The following is an 8,348-nucleotide window of genomic DNA, read 5'->3' on the forward strand; positions in this document are numbered from 1 at the left end:
CTCTTCTTTGTGCTTTGCCATGGAAGGTGCGGCTTCCTCTTCAAGCAGCCATGGGGCAGCCTTCTTGTCCTCACACAGAGACATCACCGGGCTCCAGGTCCCAAGGTCCACCGTGGCTCTCTGAGGGGTTCCTTCTGCCACCCTGGTGCAGCATCCCAGAGGAAGCCAAGTCCCCTCTCGTCCACTCCTTGAGACTCCCTCCGTGCAGAAGAGATGACACCTCTGGACGAGGTGGGGGTGGGGGATGGAGGATGGGGGAAAGGGAAGGGAAGGGAAGGATGGCCGTGCTATGAGGCACGGCGGCCGGGCCGTGGATAAGGAGCTGGTGGTCTGCTCCTGCGGTGCCGCCGATGGATCTTGGCAGCTGGGAGCCCAGGCACATCGATCTCCATTGCCTCATCTGGAGGTGGATCCACCTCCATCAGGTCTTCATCCGGAGGCAGATCCACCTCCATGGGCTCCACAGCGCCGGGCACCGCTCCTATGCCACGACCGCCGGCCCTCTTCCACTTCCTCAGATAAGGCAGTGGCCGCCTTTTCTTTGCTCTGAGGACTGAGTCCTCTCCGGACCCACGCAAGCGTGGGCAGCCTTCGCTCCAGGTCCTCTTCCTCCCATTCATGATGGCTGTAAGAGGGCCTGGAAGCTCAGCGAGTGGCGGGCCCTGCGCAGGGGCCTTTTATAGGGCCCGGCACAATCCGGGGGGCAGATGCCACTGTGACATCAGGAAGCCTCTGTGACGGTGGCCAACGCATGGCCAGACGTGGCTGTGTTGGGAGAGGTGTCGGTGGCCTGAAAGACGCCCTCACGAGGCGAGGCAGGAGGAGGAGGGTCGGGGGGCAGAGGGCCCCTCTCCTGGGGATGGCTCTCCCTGGCCATTTGGCCTGCCAGAGAGACAGGCTGCCCCTCGGGCACAGGGCCTGCCCTCCAGCCCCCTCCTCATCCTGTGCCTGGGCTCCCTGTGCCACAAGACGCTGGCAGCAGTGTTTCTGGAGGGGCAGGGCCTCCACTACCCCCCTGCCACCGACCGGGCTCCCTGCGAGTGGCAGTGGCGCAGCCCCCCATGCTGACAGCAGCTGAGAGGGGGCAAAGCACCCAGACAGCCTGCAGATGGGCAAGGGAGGCACGGCCAGGTGGTGCCAGGTCTCCCAGCAGTCAATAAAAGCTCTGCTGACACTCAAGTGCTGCGGGAGCCCTTCCTCTATTATTAAACCATTCATTAATGTGCTAGATAAAAACTCCGTTGCACTGAGAATCTGCCATGGCACCACAGAAAGCAGAGAAGCGTAGCCTCATTTAGCTTGGAAAAGACTCTTAAGATCATCAAGTCCAACCATCCACCTAACTATCAAGTCTACTACTAACCAATGTGCGCCACATCCGCACATTTCTTAAATCCTCCAGGGATGGCAACTCCACTGCTTCCCTGGGCAACCCGTCCCAATGCCTTACCACCCTTTTCTTGAAGAAAGTCTTCCTTAGACCCATCTAAACCTCCCCCGGGGCAACTTGAGGCTGCTTCCTCACGTCCTACCATTTGTCACCTGAGAAAAGAGATTGATACCATACTTGGTTCAACCTCCTTGCAGGCCATTGTAGGGAGTGGTGAGGTCTCCCTTCAGCCTCCTTCTCTCCAGTGTACCCTGCTTGGAAATGATGCAGATATGCCATGACAGGAAAACAATCATGCCATGCAACGTAGCATTAGGCTTTTCAACTTGTGGAAGATTTCTCTTGTGCTGTTTAGAACATAGACCACAGTCAATTTCCGCTTTAAAAAAATCCTTTTTTACCAAAATTGAACCTTGGCACTGCCGTCTATGAAATGATTGCTAAAACATGACGGAACACAAAGATGAAAAACTCTTAGTGTAGCATTCACTGCACTGACTCCATGTCATTTGAAGTTCCTGATACACTTGTTAAATGTGCCTGGACAGCTTGAACTGTATCTCTGGTACTCAGCAAATAGCCAATGACTGTACTGAAAACACCTGAAACTGCACCAGCTTACATACAGAGTTCAGTGAGCAATGCGCTTAGGCATGAAGGAGGCTGTCACCAGCCTTTTATTTCTTCAATATAATGCAGGAAAAGCCTATATTTCCAAAGCTAGGCTTTATAGCTAATTTCTTATACTACTATTGCAGTGTTGAAGCACCTCACAGCCTTCACCTCCTCTTGGAGTGTCTCTGTAAGATAGAAGAAGACACCTTGGACACTGAGATCAAACAGAATCACAGAAGCAGAGCATTCCTGAGTCTGGAAGGACCTCTGAATATCAGCTCGTCCAAATGCCCTGCTCAAAACAGGGTCAACTAGAGCAGGTTGCTCAAGGTCGTGTCCACTCAAGTTTGGAATATGTCCATAGAAGGAGACTCTACAACTGCTCTGGGCAAGCTGTTCCAACGCTCACTCGCCCTCCCAGTAAAAAAAAAAAAAAAAAAAAAAAAAAAAAAAAAAAAAAAAAAAAAAAAAACAACAAAAAACAAACGTATACACATTGACAAGATCCCTCTGATCCTTCTCTAAGCTGAATAATCCCAGCTCTCTCAGCCTTCATCATATGAGAGACGCTCCCGTCCCTTAATAATCTTTATTACTTTGCACTTCACTCTTGCTTCAGGAAGTCCATGTCCTTCCTGTAGTGCAGAGCAGGGGAGGAGCCAGTGCTCCAGGTGGGGCCTCACCACTGCTAAGTAGAGGGAACATCATCTCCCTTGACCTGCTGGCAACACTGTTCCTGATGTAGCCCAGGGTCCTGATGGCTTTCTTTTTTTTCAAAGGCACGTTACTGGCTTGTGTTCAACTTGGTGTCCACCAGGACCCCCAGGTCCTCCTCTGCCAAGCTGCTTTCCAGCCAGTGCTGCTGCATGGGCTTATTCCTCTCCAGGTACAGAACATCCTATTTTCCTTTGCTGGGCTACTACTCTAAGAAACTTCCAGGTCCCAGGAACTGGGATCTTTTCATGAGGAAACAATGCATTAGCAGAGCTTTGGGAAGTCAGTGTTGGGCTTTGCACCTTAGTGCCCACTGGCATGCAAGACGCAACAAAGCCTGTGGGAGCATTTTGTTCTGCCCAGGCTAATTGGATTTGCTTGTCACTTCAAGTTGTGCCGTAGCAGAAGACAAGACTACCTGCTATATGACAAGGAAATCCTGCAGGAAAACCAACTTGTTTCTTTGTGCTTTCCAAAACATTAAATAGAAGGTGTAAAATGAAGCCACACTCTGGATTTCTGATTGTGACCATACACAGAGGGGACATACTTGACAAGCAGAGTATTGTGGTACCAGTACTCTGAAAACTTCTGATGCAAACCTTGGAAACATTTAGTTGGGATAATCGATCACTTATTTACTGCCTTTTTAATTCTACAAGAAATTTGACAAACTAAAGCTCTGCTCCTCCCTATCCAGGAAAAAAAAAAATAGTTAAAAAAAAAAAAAAAAGTAAAGGCTAAGTATATTTCAAAAAAAAAAAATGTTTTAAAAGCAGGAACACAGTTGAGTAGTACCTGAAGAGAACAAAACCAAGGGTCTGGGGTGGTTGTCGGCTTCTGTCAAACATTTATAACTATTCCGTCAAGACGCAGTCTTAAAATACAGAAAGATTATGTAGGATCTAATATTTGTCATTATATAGCATTTGAGCTATAAGATCTTAAAATTTAAAGAATCCACAGTATTTATTTAAACTGATTTTTATCTGCATTACTACTTGCAGAATCCTTGGGGAACATCTCCCATTTTCATTGAAACATGAATAACCATAAAATATATAGTAATACAAATTGAAATTTTAAATTTATATGTGTTTTGTATTTTGTTAAGTCATTTCGAGTTATCTCCAGCATATCCAAATTGTCTTGAACTGTAATAGCTGTGTCACCCAGTTTAATGGCAGAAAAGTAGCAGCTGCTGTGGGTTTGGTTAGCGGAATTGTTAATCTTAAATCTCAGAAGAAAAAATACCACAGATAATTTATTTATTTATTTGTTTGTTTGTTTGTTTTTTTGTTTGTTTGTTTCACCCAGAGCAATTGCTGAGGGACTGAAATTTGATTAAATTGTCTCTGAGTACAAAGAAGTTTTGCTCGCATTTGAAAAAAAACCATAAAGACGAACTTGGTGTCAGATAGCTTTGACTTCTGGTCGACTTAGTCCACTGACAACTAACCATCAGCTGTCTAACTAGATGGGTAGGCTGAAGCTAGTCCTTTAAGTGCAGGAGAGGGAGGAAAGTGGAACATTAAAAGTTGACCTCACAAATGACAGCTGTTGAAGCTCACGTTGCAGAGGGCAGGTTCCCAGAGTTTCCTTTCTCCTGTTCTATCAATTCCTACATCTAACAAAGGTAAAGCAGTCAGGAGCTGCAGCGAAGCCTCCCACTGCCATGGGCCTCCTGGGGCTCCCTGCTCTCTGCGACACATTAGGTCATGTCCTGGGGCTGCACTCATGTGAGCAGAGAGGTTCAGAGGGGTGTGTGGGCCACACAGCAGGGAGATAGGCTCCTTGTCCACCAAGTTGGGCTACAGGGCACTCCCCAGTGCTGCCAGGTCTTTTCCTTGTCTGGAAATCAACTGGTAAGATCCAGTTCAACTCTAATTTCTGTGTGTGGGCCAGAAGGGAGAGCAGATGACATGAAGGATAGACATGGCCCTTCCCACAGCCCCAAAATACTGTCCACTGAAGAGCAGTAATGCCATGGGTGCTTCCTCACTTAACCCCATTGCCTAAATCCCCTCTGCTCTGTCCCGCGGAGCAAATACCATGCAAGGACTGGCATGCATACAGTTGAACCCTTCCTTCAAAAACAGTGTGGCCTGACCCATCATGACGACCCATAATGCTGAATAGCTGATGATCCTTGCTAACTCTAGACTGTGTCCTGGCACTTTCTCAAAGAGTACCAGCCAGTGCTAGCAGAAACTCTGGACATTCACCAGGCAACATCCTGGGAAGCTGTGTCCTTCCCCCATTTCACTTCTTAGCCAGGGTGCAGCCCCATTTCCTGCTAATCTGTGCAGGTTCACTTTGCTCAGCAGCTCTGGCTGCCTGCAGCATCAGGCTTCCAGCACAGGCTGCTGCGTCCTTGTAGCATTTCTCCACGAAGCTGCAAAGCTGCTGGAGTGCTTAGCTTTGAAGGAGCTTTAGGCAGAGCACACTGGAGGATGTCTTACTCCAAGACTGGCTCAGCACCATCAAGGCACGCTAAGCAGCATGTTAAACCACCTTCCATGCTCATGGAGATGGGCCAGCATGAGTCTGAAGGACACGATCTGTTCCCGATTTTACCTCACAGAGAGAAACTCTTTCTTTCCTTACATAAGTGTCTGTACCAAACGGTTAGTTCATACAAAAGACTTAAATTTCTAGATAGAAATGTTTTGGAATATATAATTATATGCATGTAAATCTACATTCGTTTTACAAGCATGAGGACTTGATTTTTACAAAGTACTTTTACAAATGAAGTAAATTAAGCATCACCTTGGAAATGAGCATGTAGCTACCAAAATGAGAGATCCTGTTTCTCTACTACAGAGTACGCACAACCTGATTCAAACACTAGTGAGCAATAATGTTGTTAATCCTATTGCTACCTCACAAAGCTCCCAGTTACCCCAAGCAAAGGCTTGTAGGATAACCCGACCGAGAGCCCCGGGACAAACGGACACAACGACCAGCGTTCTGTGCCGTAAGCCATTTTCTTACAGCGTGACATTATCTTATCTAGTGTCAAAGCGTCCCACCCAGGAACCCAGGACCCCTCCCACTGTGCTCGCAGGCACCCCAGACCCCTCCTTGCGTGCACGCAGGCACAACCCAGAAGAATCCCACAAAGGCTTTCATGTTTCCAACCTGAAGTGTTACTATGGTATGTACTTGGGCACTGGCAAGACCATACTAAATCAGTTGGGCTGGGAGCTGGACTGGGTTTACTTGCTAGCAGGAGGTCTACAGGCTTGCTGTACAGGCTCTCAGGAGGCAGCTGGAGGCAGCAGTCGGGTCCACCCCTGAGCCTTCTCTCCTTAATGCTGACCCAAGGAGTTCCCTCAGCCTGCCCTTGTACGCCGTGTGCCCCAGGGCCACGCTGTCTTGAATGCCCTGGGCTGGGCACACTACACTACACACACTGCACACACATCAGTATCTTTCCTCTACTGGGAACACCCAGGGAAGGGGATGCAGCAGTACAGACGCAGTCGCTAAATTGTCCCCAAAGAAGAAAGTGGCTCTCTGTGATTTTTTATCACTTTCTTATTTTATTTTTCATTGCTCTTTATTGCCTGGTGTTGGAGGACCTCCTAATGAAGCTCTTCTTTGTTCTTCTCTGAATGAACAGTGACGCTGCGCTCCAGCACCTCTTCCCGGCAGACGAGAAGTCTTCTGCTTCTTCAGAGGAGCAGCTGTCTCCCTAACAGCTTGGATCTGCAGCTCTTCTTTGTGCTTTGCCATGGAAGGTGCGGCTTCCTCTTCAAGCAGCCATGGGGCAGCCTTCTTGTCCTCACACAGAGACATCACCGGGCTCCAGGTCCCAAGGTCCACCGTGGCTCTCTGAGGGGTTCCTTCTGCCACCCTGGTGCAGCATCCCAGAGGAAGCCAAGTCCCCTCTCGTCCACTCCTTGAGACTCCCTCCGTGCAGAAGAGATGACACCTCTGGACGAGGTGGGGGTGGGGGATGGAGGATGGGGGAAAGGGAAGGGAAGGGAAGGATGGCCGTGCTATGAGGCACGGCGGCCGGGCCGTGGATAAGGAGCTGGTGGTCTGCTCCTGCGGTGCCGCCGATGGATCTTGGCAGCTGGGAGCCCAGGCACATCGATCTCCATTGCCTCATCTGGAGGTGGATCCACCTCCATCAGGTCTTCATCCGGAGGCAGATCCACCTCCATGGGCTCCACAGCGCCGGGCACCGCTCCTATGCCACGACCGCCGGCCCTCTTCCACTTCCTCAGATAAGGCAGTGGCCTCATTCTCTTCGCTTTGAGGACTGCGTCCTCTTTCGACCCACGTAAGGGTGGGCAGCCTCCACTCCAGGTCCTCTTTCTTCCATCCATGATGGCTGTAAGAGGGCCTGGAAGCTCAGCGAGTGGCGGGCCCTGCGCAGGGGCCTTTTATAGGGCCCGGCACAATCCGGGGGGCAGATGCCACTGTGACATCAGGAAGCCTCTGTGACGGTGGCCAACGCATGGCCAGACGTGGCTGTGTTGGGAGAGGTGTCGGTGGCCTGAAAGACGCCCTCACGAGGCGAGGCAGGAGGAGGAGGGTCGGGGGGCAGAGGGCCCCTCTCCTGGGGATGGCTCTCCCTGGCCATTTTGCCTGCCAGAGAGACAGGCTGCCCCTCAGGCACAGGGCCTGCCCTCCAGCCCCCTCCTCATCCTGTGCCTGGGCTCCCTGTGCCACAAGACGCTGGCAGCAGTGTTTCTGGAGGGGCAGGGCCTCCACTACCCCCCTGCCACCGACCGGGCTCCCTGCGAGTGGCAGTGGCGCAGCCCCCCATGCTGACAGCAGCTGAGAGGGGGCAAAGCACCCAGACAGCCTGCAGATGGGCAAGGGAGGCACAGCCAGGTGCTGCCAGGTCTCCCAGCAGTCAATAAAAGCTCTGCTGACACTCAAGTGCTGTGGGAGCCCTTCTCAGGGGCCATCTCCCACACCCACCCCTGCCCCCAGAGCATGAAGAGGTGCCATCGCTTGTGCCCCGAGGCATGGGGGAGGAGAGCACCTGGTCTCTGCACTGCTGTGCCGCCACAACACGGGCAGTCTGTGGGAGGGCTGCCGAGGTCCTGGGGGCCTGGAGGTGGAGGGGTGGGGGGGGTCAGTCTGAGGTTCACCCTTGCTCTCTTCCCTAGTGTTCAAGAGAAACCTTCTCAACGTTTTTGTGTCTTCTCTGTTTCCTCGTTCAGAGGAAGAGCTCTCCTGTCTGGCTGGAAGACTCACAAGTAGCTCCTGACCGGGAGCCTTCAGGGTCATTTCTAGGGGGAAGCTCCTGCCTGCCTAAGACACCCAGTGCACACCCTAAGACACCTAGAGGAGGGGGTCTGGGGCACTGCCGCCCGTGGGGGACCCGTGCTGGAGCAGTTTGCTCCTGGGGGATTGATGGATGGGCCCTGTTGCACAGAGCCGTGTAGGAGCAGGTCTTTAAGAGCTGCTACCTGCGGGCAGCCCCCGCAGGCTCAGTTTGGGAAGGACGGCATCCTGTGGAAGGGACCCCACGGGGCGCAGGGGCAGGGAGTGACCGTGAGGGAGCAGTGGGGACGAAGTGTCATGGATTGACCACAGCCCCCATTGTCCTTACCCCTGCACTGCTTGGGAGGGATGAATGGGGGGGAAGGTGGTTTTAGTTTGC

This window comes from Anas platyrhynchos, chromosome 2 (genome assembly GCF_047663525.1).
Source record: "Anas platyrhynchos isolate ZD024472 breed Pekin duck chromosome 2, IASCAAS_PekinDuck_T2T, whole genome shotgun sequence".
In the NCBI taxonomy this organism is placed as follows: Eukaryota; Metazoa; Chordata; class Aves; order Anseriformes; family Anatidae; genus Anas; species Anas platyrhynchos.